General features: G+C 32.5%; 1 long non-coding RNA gene across 1 annotated transcript in view; it reads left to right on the forward strand.

Moving 5' to 3' along the window:
• The window catches only part of LOC141456964 (uncharacterized), a 71,727-nt gene extending 53,844 nt beyond the window's left edge, over positions 1-17,883 (forward strand). The window contains exons 4-5 of the long non-coding RNA XR_012460134.1: positions 16,988-17,028; positions 17,246-17,883. This is a non-coding gene — a long non-coding RNA (uncharacterized lncRNA). The remainder of the gene's footprint in view (positions 1-16,987; positions 17,029-17,245) is intronic.
• Positions 17,884-18,576: the final 693 nt, after the last annotated feature.

Genomic DNA, 18,576 nt, shown 5'->3' on the forward strand with positions numbered 1-18,576 from the left:
TAATTATTTTTGAAATTAAAGGTTAGAAACTGATAGAGAGGATGAGAGTACTATTATTTGCTTTTATAATAATTTTTTTTTTTCTCTGATGCAATCATAGATTTCAAAAATGTCTCAGAGAGATCACCAAACTGTTCCGTCAGGCTTTGTTCAGCATCAACAACAATACCGTGCGTTCCCAGAAGATCTAACCAATTGCAAAACCATCCCAACTTAGCTTCAATCATTGCCAAAACCAACCTCTTTACAATTCGATTGTCAGACACTTTATAATTAGCAAGCTAATTAGTAAGCTAAAGTCAAGACGTTAATAACTCTTGTCTTATTCTTACATTATTAATGAAATTGAAAAGTTCATTGCTTAAGATACTTCAATTTTCAAAAAAATTAGCATATGTTAAACGTAGATTGTTTTTGAGTCCTGGTTGAAGAGATAAACCACCAATTTCAACTAGAGTTTGTTAATTATTGATAACTTTCTGGGTTTCAATTATTTTATTTACCATTTTAACATTTCATTATTCAATTATAATGGTTTGTAATAGACCGCTGACAGATTCTAAATTGAAGAGAGAGTGTGCTAAATTTTATCTTGGGGGAAACGATTGTGGCGAGCGGGACTCGCACTTGTACTTGGGGAAACGGCAAGATATCTTGTCTGACCTCTTAACTCTGAAATAAGCAGTCGTCCGACTGGCTGATAATGTGAGGAGGTTGTTGACCTCTTCATTAGAAGAATCATAGTAAAGGTTTACGAGGAACGACTTTTGGTTAAAAAAACCTGGCTTAATTGATTTGTTTTATTTTAAATAACTAATATTCATTGTAGTTAATTAAATAACATTCATTTCTTACTTTACAAATTAAAAAGACGCTTCATCCACAATCCAGCATCTACTTTAATAATATGATGTCAAAGACAGCGAAAGTAACTTTCTAGTCGAATTAGGAGACAATTCACTGTTTTAAAGTTTTTTTTTACACCTTATTTTTCCATTTAGATCGGGCCAATGTGTACAAATTAGCATTGGCCTCAATATTAACTATCAAATGCAGGATCAGCAGCTTTCTGGTCCCATTTGTATTCAATTCAAACATTATCCATTGGTATTTGCTTCTAATTCAAGGTCTCAAACTGTACTTGCAATGGGGCAGGAGCTAGCTCCATGTATGTAATTTTATTTTTAAATTTTCATTAATATAGTTTAGAATTTATTACCTAGATGTTACGCACCCTTATTTGAAAATATTTGTTCAGGAAAGTGTAGTTCAACGTGATTAAAGCTTCCTTACGCGACTCTAAAATACCATAATGCTCCTACACCTATTAAAGTGATGTATTGCAATAGTTCGTATAGTTTCCTTTCTCTTTGTCGTTTAGAGAGAAGTACTGGAATCGCAGTTTAATTTTTCTTACTTCTCTTAAACAAAAGTACTGCATTCGCAGTTTAATTTGGCTATTTAAAAATACCATCTTATTTCATTCAAAACGTCTTCTCAACAAAATTGTTTTTTATAATTCTTTGGGGGCCGCAACAGTAAACCTTTTTTTAAAACATCTCTCCAGTTAAGGGTATAAGTGTTAACCTACTGACATTTTAACAGTAAGTTTTTGTTAAGAAGATAACATAGATAATGAGATATAAAAAGTAACATTTAAGACGCTTTAAAATAGTTCTAATTTCAAACGTATACGAGTTTGTATACGTATATCTCCCTACCTATTGTTCAGATTTCACTGAACCCTTTACTGAATTGTAGAAAAAGTACAACAGGTATAATCGCAAAGTTCTAGTGACAATAGTTAATGATATATAGGAGGTAAAAGTTTGAGGGGTTTCCAATTCGTTAAATTCCAAACCATTATATCTCTTTTTGTATTGTTCAGATTTTAATAAAATTTTAACAAAATGTAGAGAAGAGATTGCTCTATAACTGACATAAAATGCATTGTTCTAGTGATAGTAGTTAATGAGATAAAGAAGGGTAAAGTTTGGGGATTTTCATATTCGTTCAAATTTCTAACCTTTATATCTCTGTTCCTGTTCTTCGGATTTCAATGAATTCTTTACCGAATTCTAGAGAAAAGTTTGCTTAATAACAGACATAAATGTCATTATTCTAATGATAATAGTTAATAAGGTATAGAAGGTTCGAGAGATTTCGAATTCGTCAAATTTCCAACCTCTATATCTCTCTTGGTATTGTTCAGACTTCAATGAATTTTTTACCAAATTGTAGAGAAAGGTTTCCTCTATAACCGGTATAAATTGCATTGTTCTAATGGTAGTAGTTGATGAGATATAGAAGGTTAAAGTTTGGGGGTTTTCATATTCGTTCAAATTTCCCACCTCTATATCTCTCTTGGTATTGTTCAGACTTCAATAAATTCTTTACCAAATTGTAAAGAAAGGTTTGCTCTATAACTTATAAGAATAGCAACGTTCTAATGATATTAGATAATGAGATATAGAAGGTTTAGGGGTTTTCATATTCCTTCAATTTTCAAACCTTTATATCTCTTTTAGTGTTTTTCAAATTTCAATGAATTAATTTGTACCGAATTGTAGAGAAGTGTTAGTTCTATGAGTGGTGCAAAGTTCTGTTGACAATAGTTAATATAATACAGAAGGTTTAATTTAAAATAAAAGATATAACTGTTGTCGGTCTCAACGCTGAACACTGTTAGGCAGATACGTTTTCCTTCATACGTAAGGCCCCTTCTAAATTAGTAAAGTACTTTAACAATAATTGCCTGTCCTAAAATATGCGTATCTTTATCTATTTTATAATACATTTACGAGTAAATGTAAGTAGTGCACAGAATGAGTGAGATTGAGTTCAACGAAAACAGTTTCACAGAAATCGGAGACACATTCAAATGTAATTCGGGTAATGACTCATTTTCGATTAGTTGCCTAGCTTTACAAACGTGAAAGTAAACAGTTACTGGAATTCGACCTTTCAATGCGGATGCCGTGGTAGAAATATGTTCAATGTAAACTGAACCACGTAATTTCCGATGTTTGATGTGTCTCCGCGTCTGCGATTGATACACACAGAGACAGGAAATCAATATCATTTTTCGTACTCGCGGGGACTAAACAAGTATTTCGAAGAAACTGAGTTTTGATAATCTTCTTGTCTGCTGTAGTTCCTCTTTAAACATGGGAGAAGGTGCCAAAAGAAAGTTTTTAGAAGTAATTGATATTTATTAATATCAAATGATTATTATCGAGATTTGCACCATTTGCCACTACAAAGGATAATGCAAATTAAATGTCCTTGATTGAGATATCTAAACAGCTGTATATCTATAGCCTTTCTTGTATTTTTTTATTTATTTAGAGCCCTGCTTAAGTTGTCAATGTGTCAATTTTAATTGTCAAAACGTATTTTAAAGTTTATAAAAAAGAACAATAAATTCATTTAATGAATAACTGGTTTTTTATTCAGAACTCAGGCTTAATTTTACGGCATACTCGTATCTTACTAATTTTCGTATTGCAGGAGTTCACCTTATGACAATCAGTTCATTTATTCTACAAGTCCATGAACCTCCATGTTTCTGGTTTCCCGTCATTCCCGTCCTCTGGTTGAGTATAAATCTCGGGTAGGTAAGAGCACTGCGCAGAATTGATTCTCTTTACATAAATATTTCCCCTTGCTGCTTCACAGACTTTTGAAAGTGGAGTACATTTTGAATCAGTCCCCTGTGAATATATTCCACATTGACTTTGTACGTGTATAAGACTCCATTGGCAATCTACATAACTCTACAAACATTCAGTGTTAGCCCTTCCTACAACTAAATTATTCACTTCCTTATTCAAATATTTGTTTCACAAGAACTTATTACCAAATACTTTTCTTTGATATCATTAAGTGATGAGGTTGTGTCTTCAATAACTTCAAGAAAAAGTATCATTATACATAAAAACATCTAGGCCTTACAATACCAGGATCTCGGGATCCCGAATACCGGAATCCCGGACGATTTTTGTCCGTAATTAAAAATCGGTATTTATGTAAAAATACCGGTATTTTTGTATTACATTGGTTGATAAAAATTGAATTTATACACAATTTATCATTTTTCAGATAAAGAATTTAATTTATTATCTTCAATTATTGCTGCTCTTACTCCTGTAAAATTAACAGTAGATGCATTATGCCGAAAAGATGCAAATCTTTTGACGGCTGACGCTTCTTTGACATTTATGTTAAATACTCTTTCCCAGCAAAAATCTACAATTGCATTAGAATTATTGGAAGCATTAAAATCTCGAATTTTACTGCGACGAACTGAATTATCACAAATACTTCAGTATCTGCAAAAAGGCTCAAAAGATGTTGTAGAAGTATTTAAACGATATCCAAATTTACAATCATTAAAAAAATTGTAAGCTTAACAAAACGGCTCACACATGAAAATCTAGAAGATACAGAAGATATGGAAGTTGTGCAAGAAACATCCCTTCCAATATCTTTTCAAATTAGTAACGAAACAATATTAGAATCTGACAAGGTAAACGTAAACGCATTAAAGAGAAAACTACAGGCAGCAATAGACGAAACACTAAATACTTCACCCGTGCGTGCGTTTAAAAAAATTCCAAGTCTGGAACAAAAAATAAAAGAAGAAATTACTTTTTTTGAAAAAACAGGAACCAAAGGAACGTATTTACAAAATGTGTATGATTTCTTAATGGCAATAGTGCCGACAAGTGTAGAATCAGAAAGAGCTTTTTCAGCGGCTGGTTATATTTGTACGAAAATTCGGTCCTCGCTTGATGATGAAACGATTGATTGTTCATGCTTTTTAAGAGCATACTTTAATAAACAAAATGCAAGTTATTAATATTGTTTCATAAATACTTTCAATTAATTATATTTTTCGCTTCTTTAATTACATAACGCCATGCGAGCCTATTATATGTAAAATATAACATAAAATTTAATATGTACTTTTTTTATTTGCACGATTTTTTTATCTATCTATTCCTACTCTCTATGCAATAAAATTAATAATATCGGACGAAGAAATTCGCAGATGTAAGAAAGATCCTTTAAAACAAAACAAAAACATAACATAGATTGAAGGAAACTGTTCTTTTATTGTTAATTTTCTTTGCGGCCATTAACTACAATGCTCTTTAAAAATATCTTTGTTCCGCTGATAAGTAGCCTGAATGGAATAATCCAATTGAATCAGCCAATTATAACTGACCATGAGCAGTTGGCAATACGCCACCAGATACCCTAAAAAACAAAGAGGAAAAAAAGGTAGTCTACATAATCGATATCGCACTTCCAGCCAAAAATAATAATAAAATAAAGAAAAACCTGACCAAGTCGAAGTATGTAATAAGAAAAACGCTTGTGATGGAAGTTTTTGTCGATTATCATATTGAGGTTCTTCCAACTACAATCGAAACTTTAATTTACCTAAAAATCTATTATAAAACCTAGTGCATCGGCAGAAGGCAATGATTTCAGCTACTTTGAGAATAAATTTCCTTCAAGAACTTTCAGAGATGAAAATAGCTTGAAGTCACTAAAAATCGAAGTCAAAGGCAAAAAAAAAAAAACAAAAAGAAGTAAGATTTGCATCTTTCAAGCTTTGAATATATTTTCAATTGGAAGCCCATACAAAAGCATTAGAGGTATTTAGGGAACTGATAACAAAACAAAATCTTTTTTTGGTGTCACACTTTTTGTACAAGAAATAGTTTTACAAACATACTTTAGTTTCATTAGCAACGATTACGTGTCTAAGCTCGCTAGATTTCTGGTGGTTCTTTGTTTTAAACTTTCAAACACACAGAAATTGACAATTCTAGATCTGAAAATACGTATTTCCTCTCATTTCTTCACAGAAGCAAGAAGAGGTCGCAAAAAAATTCATTTCTTCTGTACTAGAACTCAATTTAATAATCTTACTCAGTCACAAATTCACTGAAGCTGTAAAACTAGTTTGCTAACTTCATTTTCTTAGATATTCAATGGAGAAATATGCTAATTTTTGCACTAAAATCACATAAGTACAGAATAAGGGAATTCCATTTAAAATTCGTTTACATGAATTTATAACTTTCCACTTTTTAGTGATAGAAAATATTATCTTTCACTCACGATGTGTAAGATCACGAAAATACTTTTATTTAATATACAAATAAAAATACTGTCAGATTATTATTATTGTATTCTAAACGAGGAAATGTCGGTTTTGATATTAACAACACTTTCTAGAATTCAGAAATAACATTGAAAATAAATAATAGACCAGTAATCAAGTTATTGATGTTTTTTACGAAGTTATTTTATCGGTTGTAGGTCACATACTTCTTTTGTAGGAATATGGTCTCATCTTTTCAAACACCAACAATCCCTTTACTGCAATAATTACAATCCTTCCCAGCCCTAGGATTTGCACAGAGTGCTTTCCTTCGTCATATAAACAATGATGCTCTTCTCCACGTTGCAAGATCTTTAGCTATCGTCTCCTCAAATGTGTTCATGTTGAACTTCTTCTCTAGCTTCGATTATCCAATTTTGTGGTCTAAAGATTTGGCCAATTGGCTTCAAAAGTTGGATTGTGACGTTAGTTTAGATTTCCAGTCTCCAGACAGAGTTGGTGCTGAAATTAACAAGATTATTAATGCTCCGGATCAGTTCTATATTAACTTTAACATTTCTAAAGCTCTTAATAATAAGTACCATAACATTTAAAGTAAGTTGTCTTTCAAAGTAAATTCCACTTATATTGGTTTGGATGCCTACAAAGTGGGTCTAATTATGAAGATTAGAGGGGGAGCTTTGACCTAAACTATAAGCCATATATATATATATATATATATATTCAAGGAAGAAACTACACATGCAGCATGTGCAATATGGGCGTCAATGAAGATGTACTTCACTTTTTTGGTCTTTGTAGAATATTGGGTTTTATAAGAAAGAAATTCTTTGACAAGGTGACCTTAAAAGAAAGTGAAATGATTCTGGCTCTAATTGGCTGGCATTAATTGCCTATATTAAAGAATCTATGGCATATAGAATGTTTCTAGTGGCAAATTTCAATTATTAAATATTATTACCAACCCATGTCTCGGATATAGTTTTGATTATTATTATTTTGATTATTATTAATATTATTATTTTTTTTTTTTTTTATGATTTAAGGCGCGTCAACATCTAAGGTTATTGGCGCCCGGAGCTTTTTTCAGTGCACTGGCGGCCTCCGGACAGTGTTCTCTCGTTACAGACAACACTGTCCATCACCGGACAGTGAGCTGTAAGAAGCTCCTAGGAAGAGAAAATCTAAGGGTCAGCAGCTGGATTCGAACCCGGGACCTCCGCGTGGGAGTCCAGTATGCTAACCTCATAGCTAATCCCTTCCCTCTATTAATATTATTATTATTATTATTAACTTGTTCTTTCCTTTAGAGCCCAATTCCCATTCCTTAAATTGAAAAGATTTCTATTTATTTATAGTATTATAAGTTTTGAAAATGTTTTTCCTTTAAAATGTTAGCCACAATTTACTGACAGACGATTGTATTCATACAATTCAAAGGTGTAATTTTTATTTTTTTTGTAAATATGATAATAAAGTATGTTTTCTATCTATCTATCTATCTATCTTCGATTATCCATCTCGCTATCCACCCTAGGTAATTTTTGAGCACCCGTAATGTTTGTATCTTGTTAGAAAATTGATGTCCATCGCATCAAGAACGTTCTTCTTTCTCAACCTTTTCTTAACTAGACGTTTCTAACTTTTTCCAGTCTTGAGCTGCCTGCTAAAATTCGCCAAAAGCCAATTTTTCTTGTAAGTAAATTAAAAACGCTAAGTTCATCATGTATATTATATAGATACCGAAAATTCTCAGAAACTCAAAATCCTATTCGATAAAATGGCGCTACCAATAATTCTATTTTTTAAAAACTAGTTAAGAGCATCATGTAATTTCACTAATATCTAGAAAAAAAACATCTGCATTCTCTCCAAATTTTTCCCACCATAGAGGTAAACATACACATGATATAAATCAGTTTGGTTCCGTTGTGTACAAAAAATGAAGCGATTCATGTTTAATCTGGGGTATAAATCATTCCACAGATATTCGTCAATATGTGACGTCGTAGACATAGAACTATTCATTTATAGGCGCCGTCAATATAACATGCAATCAATTCTACGAATTTGAAAACATATTTTTCCCAACAGATACTATAAGTAGAGAAGGATGTACAATCATTGACTTCTCTTTTATCGATAGATGCATCATTTCCTAGTTCTTTAGCATCTAGAAATTATTTAATCCGTATTAATTTTAAAATTACTAATTTATTTTTTACTTCTTATTTTTTTCTAATTCATTTTAAAAGTTAAACCAGCGCTGGCTGCTCTATTAGCAACAATGACTATATTGTTGACTACACACTCACTAACTTGAGTTGAGACTGAGGAGAAAATTACACAGTAGTATCACTCCATAAGTCATCATCTCCAAGAACTAACCAGTCTCTGATCAGAAGAGAGTTTGTAAATACTGGGTAGTGAAGAAGTACATAACCAATATTAGAAGGATTTTGGGGTTATCTTCTCTTCCAGGGAGGCTGGGTGATTTCACAAAGTGATTTGTCCATTCTACGAGTAATTAAGAGAGGATTATTATCCCAATTTACCAGCTTCTTGGTCCCACAAGAGAGGAGCTTAAGTGGATATTAAGATTTTGGAGGAGTTGAGATTTTTTTTTTTTTAAATAATTTATTTAGTTACAATCAACGCATTTTGCGTTATAAGCAACAATAAATAACATTCACACAAATCAGAGTGGAGAAGTTACCCAGCGGTAACACTCCAAAAACATATTACATTCTACTGACTCTCTTCATCAGAGAGGAGATCGCGAGGCCACTGTCTTTAAAGACGTCTGGAAGTGTTGTCTGGAAATGTTCTTGAAGATAGATGTTGTACCAGTGGATTGTGATGAGATTGAATGTTAAGATGGAATTTTCTGTATCGTGTTTTTGCCACTTATGTGACGAAAGGAATGTTCAAATCTGTGTGAATGGTTTGATTGGTTACGTAGAAAGGAGAGTTTACTATAACAGCGAAGAATTTTAGACTGCAAGGACTGGATCCTTTGCAGATTTGAGCGTTTGGTTGAACCCCACATTTCGATGCCATAAGTGGCTTTAATATATAAGTCTTTTGTTGTCCAGAGTGAGTTTTGATCTGTTGTCGAGTAGTCTTTTCAGTTGTCGGAAGCTGTTCTGTTCTCCTTAAATCGTGTATGAGGGTTCCATGTAAGTCTTCAGTCAAGGTAAAACCCAAGGTAGCGGACTATGTTGACTACTGGTAAAGGAATTAAATTGTAAAAGATAGGAGGAAGAGTGATGCATCGAAGAGTGAAGGTAATGTTTTGAGATTTTGTTTCGTTCAGTTTGATAGCCCATTTTTTGAACCATTTTTCTAAGGAGGTGAGGTGAGACGTAGGTTTCTGTGAGCTATTAATGGATCTTCGTCAGTAGATAAGATGGCAGTATCGTCAGCATAGGTGAGAAGAGTAGTTTGGAGGATGAGTAGGTATGTCTGAGGAGTAGATTGTGTACAGAATGGGGCCTAGTATGCTGCCTTGCGGAACTCCAGCGTCAGCATGGCTGAATAGAGAAAGAATAGTTCCTAACTTTACTCTAAAATGCCTGTCAGTCAAGTATGATGAGATCTTAAAAGCAGAATTTCATTTCGAGAATCGTCATCAAATTTAAATAGTTAAAGGAATAAAAGTCAGATTTATAGAGTTGCTGTTTGTCAACAATGGTTGAAAACTGCGTATTAACTGTGCCAACTGGTTATGCAATATTGTAAGTTGAACCTATAATGTAAAGCATAAAGTAGAGCGAATCTCTGGTCTTCTCTTAAAAGTACCTGCATGTTGCAAGTATGTATCTCTTTGAATAAGATAAGGCACGATAATGAAAACTATTTAAAGGAATAAGAAAAAACGATATTGTATTAGAAAGAATACAATAAATCCTCTGGATGTGCTCTTTGGGCAATATTAGGGGAGATTCCCCCCTAAAGCATATTGGGGCATCAATATTAGGGCAACTTGTTGAACAAACTCAACAGCCTCCTTGTTCAGTTCTTTCTTTACACCTAACTGGTATTTACCCTTCTTATCGTTAAGTGTGTTAAATTTATGAAGCGTAAGAAAGGTATGGGTATGATATTATTATCAGTGAAAGGGTGGCGCCCTCTCCAGTTACTGAAGAGACCTCTGGAGGAAGCAGGTTGTTTGGATGGTGAAGAAGTGATGGAGGATTGTAGTAGTAGAGAAAGAGATCAGCGACCCAAGGTGAACATCACTTAATGTTCCAGTATAAAGTGAGATAGAAGTGGTTACCTCTTTGTTACGCACACGTATGAATGTTGTCAGAGAGGGTGCGCGTGCGTACACCCCACTCTCGTTGTCCTTCGCCATAACAAATCATTCATATACACATCATCAACTCATTCAATTATTTTGGTTTTTGTTTCGGGGCGTGCCAGCTGACCATTTGTAAAGAATAACTTTCAATCTTTATACTAACAAATCTCACAGAATTTGATAAATAAACTAAATCCTCAGAAGAAGGTCGAACTCCTCATAAACTACAAAAAAAAACTGTCGCAAATTTTTGCATTTTCTGCAGATTTATAGCTTCTGAAAATTGTATTTATGACGGTATTCCTGGGTCCTTGACTATAGCTCCCTTCAATCCCGAATAGAATCTCTTGAGTCTTGGCTAAAAAAATGGAGAATTAAAATCAATGAAAACAAATGTCATTACATTTCATTCTCCCAAAGGCGAACTGTCCTTCCACCCGTTTGCCTAAACCTCACTCCTATTCCTACAACAGATTGTGTTAGGTACCTAGGACGCTTCAAGGACAAACGCCTTAAACCTGGAATCCACATACTAGACTTAAAAACTTTTTTTTTTTTTTAAATTTATTTTGTTATTTACAATCTGTATACAGTATACAATCAGTAAATATGATGAGTATGATGAACTGATGCGGGAGGAGAGCAGGAGGAGAGAAACTACCCAGCGGTAGCACTCTCTATAGGAGAGAGGAGAATGTGAGGAGGAGAATACGAGGAGGAGACAGGAAAGTAATAATTTAGGTCTTCAGTCTACAAGGAAGTCGCGGGGCCACTGGCGATTCAGTCGAGTATTAGGGATGTCAGAGGAAGCGAGGGACAGTACAAGAGGATTAGAGCTGGAGAGAGTAGTGTGGAATTTTTCGTATTTAGTCTTAGAGACTTAGTCTTCTTAAAGACTTCTAGACAAACGATTGAAACCTTCATTAAACAAGAAACGACTTATCTACAAAATGATACTCAAACCTGTCTGGATATAAGGAATGGAACTTTGGGGCTCAGCCAAAGCTTCCAATATCTACAAAATCCAATCCTTCCAGTCAAAAACTCTCCGTAGAATCGCTAATGCTCCTTACTATGTCCCTAACTCTACCTTGCACCGAGATCTCCTTGTACCCTATGTTTCTCCAGATGCAAGATCCCGTTACGTTAAGGGTTCCATGCTTCAATTTCCTCATATCCTAATTACTGCGTTGCCAGCAAATCCTCCAAGACGGTTAAAACTCCAATGGCCACGTGATCTTCTTATTGAAGTAAGTGCCAGTGTACAATAGTGAACTGTACCACTTTGGGAGTTCCAACCAATGGGTGAATTCTCCCCACATGCTACTCATGTATGTATTCTATGTATCATGTTGCATCAGCTTCACTTGTTGCAAAATTGTACTGCAATTGTGAAAATAAAATAAAAAAATTACGGTTTTAGTAAAAGTGGGTCTTTTGGTTTTCCTTTATTGTGCCATTTGTGGGAATTTTACTATCTTACCAGGTTACATATTGTTTTTGTTAATGGAATATATATCAAAAATTCTGAACTTTTCTGAAAATCCATAGAACATGGCGTTTTAGAACTATAAAAATTAGCCTAAGAGATAGGTCATGTCTTTCACACCAGATACATTTTGTATCCCTTCCTTAGAGACCATTCCAGAATGTAAAACAAAAGATCAAAATGAAATTAAAGCAGAAAGAAACTCACAAAAATGTGATAAAAGCTAAAAACAGTGCATTTTAAAATTTTGAATTACTAATAAATTAATCTGATACTATTAAGCACTCACTTAAACACTTAATAGACTAAGTTAACTTGTTGAGTGGGTTAGACACTTGTTTCAAATTAAGTCCCTTTATTTCTTGAGCACTACTTGTCAATACTTGTTTTAGCCCTTGCTAGATGAAGTTGTTAGCACTTTAAACGTTAACTCAATATTATTATTTCAATGACTTTGATTTTACCTTCATCATTTTAACAAAACTAAACTAAATGTTTAAACTTGTATCGATAACGGAAATCTGGAACAATAATAGCAGTTAACTAGAAAAATCTTACTAAATCTGAGACAATTACATGTGCTGACATTAAATCGAAGATTTTAAATCTAAGTTAGCTGAACTGGGGACGTATAGATACAAGATTGCAACTATTGAGGTTCAAATCAAGCATTCCCGTGTTTATCTAAATCAATTCATCTAATCTCAAGACCTCTATCACATCGAAGAAGCTTCATAGAATGCAAACAGTGTCGTTTATTTTTACCAATAATTTTCTTTGTAAATTGTAGAGGTTTGATTTAATGGTCCAATAAGTTCTTAATTTTTATCAGTTATTATCAATCCTTTTATTTAGTAGTTAGTACTGTTTTCTCAAATAGTCTATTAAAAATTAAAATATAACGAAAAAGCCCAAAAAGATAGCATAATATGAAATCTTATTAACTCCATCAGAAAGATCAACTATTTGCAGCCTCTGATCAACTGTTTGCAATAAAATGAAGGTTGTTTAATTCCAAACTGGTTTTATGACAAAAACAAAACTAAACAATCAATGAAACAAAGTAATGACAATTGTTTTTCTTTTAAGTATTAATTACTTCCTATTCTTTATTTTTAACCCTAATAAAAGAAAATAAGTTATTCTATAATTAGTAATAAATGAAATTTCAGTAAAATAAATTCCAGCGTAATAACCAAGTTTCCAAAGAGGTCGGCTATCTAATTGAATATTCTATGTAATTAATATCCTTCTTTTAGGTTGGATCGTTTTACCATTAACCACTTTTATTTATAAATGTAAGTAAACAGACTCAAACGAAGTCTAATAATTTTTAATTAGTCTACTTAAGTTGAACTTTGGCCTCTACTTTTAATGAATTGCTTGAGAATGCAGTAACTTCTAAGAATACTGAAAATATTAACAGTTGCTCCAGCAAAGTTTTTATTGGTTACTACTTTGGAAATGCATTTTAACATCCTTAAATTCACTTCTACCTTCTGAAAAGGGTTTCCCTTTATGAATGCTAACCTGTAACAAATTTTCCTTATTCTTCAAAGAATTTAGTGCATTAAATTTTTCAAAGATTACAATCCACATTTAAATTTCTATTATCCCATTGGTTGCAAGATAACTCTTGCAAATTTTAACAGGTGTTTTCCATGAAAAACGAGATAAAATATAGTAAAATTCCTGTGTTTTCTTTTTCTCGAAATCCGTGACAGTTTTGTGGAAGCATGAACATTGAGAGAGTGCTTCTTGTCTCATTCACAACTTGACGCTTTTATTGTATCGACGTATTTTTTGTAGTATTAACTATAGTTTCGCAGTTAATAATTATAATCTAATTGATTTTTTAAGGAATAGAATTGTACGAAGTGTGGCTATTAAATAACGAGACTGATGCTGCTACAGAAGAACTATGCATGCGCCAAATCCTAACGACCGACAGCTGTGCAGCGTAAAGCCTTCTCTTTCGATTGCAGCGTCTCACGTGTTTGTAGAGAAATCTGTATGGCCGGAACCGTCGTTTGGGTAAGAGGTGTTGGTTTCGTTTTACCGAAAACATGATACTACACATGTAGTAGAGCAACGAATTGTCGTGAAATTTCACATCAAAACTTGATAAAACCGCTACTGAAACTTATCATTTATTAAAAGAAGTTTATGGCGATGAATGTTTACCACGTGCGCAAGTTTTTGAGTGGTTCAAGCGTTTCCAAGATGGCTGAGAAGACGTCGGAGATGATGACCACCTGGGTCGCCCTTCCACGTCCAAAACAGATGAAAATATCGATTATAATTAATCAACATTACTACCGTGAGGTGCTTGCTGAACTCCGTGTAGAAAGAGTAAGGAAAAAACGACCCGATTAGTGGAAGAACAAAGTCATGGGTTCTCCATCAAGACAAAGCACCGGCTCACACTGCATTGTCAAGACGTTTCTAGCCAAGCACAACATCCCAGTTTTAGGCCATTCGCCTTATTCGCCTGACCTGGCCCCCATGTGACTTTTATCTGTTCCCCAAAGTCATATCTGCATTAAAAGGAACACGATTTCAGTCCGTTGAAGCTGTGAAAGAAAAAGCGGCACGCGTCAAGCAGGAGCTCACAGAAAAAGACTTCCCGCACTGTTTCCAAGAAAGGTAAATTCGCATGGAGCGTTGTAGGGATAGGGGAGGGGTGTATATTGAAGGTGATAATAACTAAATGTGTATAAATTTAAAATAAAATGTTTTACAGCAATAGTCTCGTTATTTAATAACCACACCTCGTATACTGAGACTGCAACCCTGAGCTAGAGATTGAATTGTTTTCTTTCACTATTCCCTAACAGTTATAAACATCTATTACCTCTGCAGTCCCTGTAGGTTTTTTTGATGACGGTAAGAAAATTTGGTTTTTGCCACTGAACAGGGATATCCACTTCAAAAGCGATATCCCTGAAAGATTACTTACTCCACTTCCCTGAGACGAAAATTTGACTTACAACTGATTTACTTGTTTATCAGAAAATAATGGTAAAAATAAAACTATTGAACCACTAGTTCTTTAGATAAAACGCAATAAGAAACTTCTATAAAAAAAGAAAGAGAAAGAAAAAGAAGTAGAAAACTAAATGGCAAATAACTCATAAGTCACTCAATCATTACACATCTTAATATCATTGATTACAGAATTATAAATGGTTAACATTTACTGAATGATGTAGAACCCACCTGAAATTAATAGATATAAAAAGAAAAAATTAATATCAAGGTACAAAACAGAAACATAACCAAGGACGTACAAGGTGATTTTAAACGATGACTCATAAGTTCCGATACTTTTGAAATAAGAAATATTTACAGTGCCATAATATTGTGAAAGTCAGCAGTATAAAACATTATTGTGGTTCAAAAAGGTCTATCAAATGCGTATAAACTACTGACAGCGTTCTGCTTTCATTTCAGACAATATTTCTTTACAAATATAGCATTAATCAAATTTTTAAAAGTAAATTGAAAAATTTGGTTGCTATTAACTTCATATTGCATTGATTTTTATGTCTATGGATGATGATAAATTTCAGGTTGTTCACTTACATTGAAACTTCCAAGACTCTACGAAAGTTGGCCGGTGTTATTTCCATAACTGAGAACTGTCTCTTGTGAATCCGAATAAATTACAGGCATAACATAATACCCAGAAAAAGCCTACAATTCATTATCAGCTCTAAAATGAACTTGTAAACAGTAACTTTCATATGCAGAAGTCAAAAAGTCAAAATAAATGCAGTGGTGAATGGTGACAGTGAAATATAATCTATATTTCTCCCTTATTTCCCAAAAGTCCCACAACCTAAAACTGAATTATAAAAAATAGTAGAAGATTAATTTTCCACGCTTTTAGAACATTCCTAGAAGCATTCGGTGCCTTAGCTGCAACCGGATAATCTGATCCGTACAAACTTCTTTTACTGGTGACTTTTATACCACATCCACATGTTCGAAAGTTAATCTCTATCTGGGAATGAACCAGAAGTTGCATTTTCCAAGAGATATACCATCTACCCTCCAATCATTGTTTCACTGTGGCTCTATTGAGGAAAACCTGGGATAACATTAGGTATTACTTCAGGTGATCTAATTGCTTACTTCAATTCAAACTTTATTTGTATAAAGATACAAGGTACCTGTTACAAAGGAGTTCCAAGTTCATGTTTACTTTATAAACTTTGTAAAGGGCAAGATCTTAATTTTAAAACTTTTTTTAAATAATTAAAAATTGCGTACATATTTTACTCTTCAAAATTATTAATTAATTTGCAAAGTTCTTCTTTAGGATTGTTATATTTGTTTATACGGAGTGGGATTCTAAAACTTTCGTAGACTGGGCAGCTGATAAACAGGTGAATTAATGTTTCCAGCTCATTCTTATTACACATTAAACAATGATCTTTTGGTTTGATTGTAAAAATTACATTATTGATTTTAAATTTAATAGCATAAGGGGCCACTCAATCTTATTTCAGAAAGATTTCTTATAACTTGAAAAGAAATGAATTTATCTAAATATTGTTTAGCCAACATTTTGTAATAAATTTGGAGAATTCCAAAATATATTAAACATAATGTTATTTACTTTATTTAAATCAGTTAAATGTCTAATTGCTACTAATCTAAATTGTCTAATCAGTCTAATTGCTTACTTACTTCACATCAATTTCTCTCTTGCGCTGTTCACTAATGTTACACCTTTGATGCCCGATTCTGGAATCAATCTTACCTATTTGTCCATATTTCACCACATCCCCGAATTCATAAATGTTTAAATTTACTTTCCTTGCCTTTTTTTAATTACTAATATTAGCTGTTATTTAGCTGTTGTATTTATTGATTGTAATTAATTTCGTCTTTAAATTATCAATAATTATTAATATAGATAAAATAAAGTTAAACAAAGAACACAACTGATCCAGAACATTACTACTACTTATTTAAAAGAACAATTTTTTTACTAAGTATTACAAAAACAAAACAAAAATCATTTTAATTCATTTAATTTTTTTTTCAGGAACAAAAATTAAGAAATACAATAAATTTGAAAAGAAATAGGTAAATACTTTTTTTTATTATTTTTATAAAATCACTTTTAACGAATGGTTTGAAATTAGTCGAAGTATTTCAAACTTTAATTATACTCACTAAAGAATATAAATTATATAAATATGCTAAAAGTTGCGCAATTAATATTTTTATTTAATTATGCAACTTATTATTTATTCACTTACTTAGCTAAGTTAAAACTTGTCTAAAAAAAAAATTATTACAGGAGATTTGCTTAATCCAGCTTCTTTTGTATAAGATCTTCTAGTTCCTATCTGTAACCAGTCCAGTTGTCATTTGGCAGTCTACCCACGTTATATATTTCATATTCTTTTGGAATCACTTAGCAATGTATGAGTTGGGATCTACAAACTGTTTATTTTTCTCATTTATAATCAAATTTTAGCGTTTATTGTTTATTTATGATCAAAACAATACACTACTGGTTATTACAAATTATAAAGAAATTTATCATCTTTTCAAAATGACTCAATGTTGTGTTATACAAATGATGTACTAAAGTTAACAGAAAAATAAGGTACAAATAGCTTTTAAAATCATGGCTAAAGTAAACCTTAAAACATTCTGTTTGTGAATAAAAACAAACAAACAGATGTATGATATTGATGTATAAAGATATTATAAATGAGAATGTGTTTTATCAGTAGAAACCAAAAAAAAAATGAAAAGTATTCAATTTTACTTTGTACTGTAACAATTGTTGAAAAGTGATATTAGCCAGAATTCAGAATTTCCAGCAAAATAAGCCTCGAGACACTTTTTGGTCTAGTCTAGTTAAAAGTTAAATGTATGAGTTATGGTTTAGTTATTATAAAAAGAACCTCATAATAAAACTACATATTCATTTGTTTCATAGATTGTACACCACCTTCCTCTTGTTTGTTCCTTAAATAATTAATTATTCAAAAAGCATAATCTTATGATGTCAGTAAATTGATTTTAAAATTATATTATTTTGCTGTTACTGCAAAGTAAGAATAATCTGAAAATAAAGTTGAATATGAAAGTATGGCGGTTAAGAAATGTAGGAGTAAGTGGTGGCATTCTTCAACTATAATAAAATACTTCAACTCAATAAAAAAAAACATCTATAACTGAACGACGTAAAAGATTCAATGAAAACTTTACAACATAAAAATCTAGTCAAGTGATAAAATCTTACACCGAGTTCATAAAAATACTTGAAATTATACTAAGGTTGGAAGCAATTCAGTCAGTAATCAACAAAATGTGGATGCTTCGTTTAATTGTATCTTCCCAAGGCAGAGTTCGTAGTCTAAGCAAACAGAAAAATGCGATTGGATGTCATGACAAACTGAGAGACATTTTTCTGCTCGTCCAGAAAGGAAAAGAAATCTGTTTTGAAAATCTGAAATAGATTCTACTCAATCCGTTTTTTCTTCTTCACTTATTTGGTGACGCAGTATTTATGGAAAACAGGCATTCGCAGCTCTGAAGGGACAATTCCCTAGAAGAAGGTAACCAAAATCCAAGTTTAAAGGTTTATTGCTTAGGGCTACACCACTGCCAATGCAA

The sequence above is a fragment of the Rhodnius prolixus genome, unplaced genomic scaffold, assembly GCF_049639745.1.
Source record: "Rhodnius prolixus isolate KJV_2025 unplaced genomic scaffold, Rpr scaffold_10, whole genome shotgun sequence".
NCBI classification, from domain to species: Eukaryota; Metazoa; Arthropoda; class Insecta; order Hemiptera; family Reduviidae; genus Rhodnius; species Rhodnius prolixus.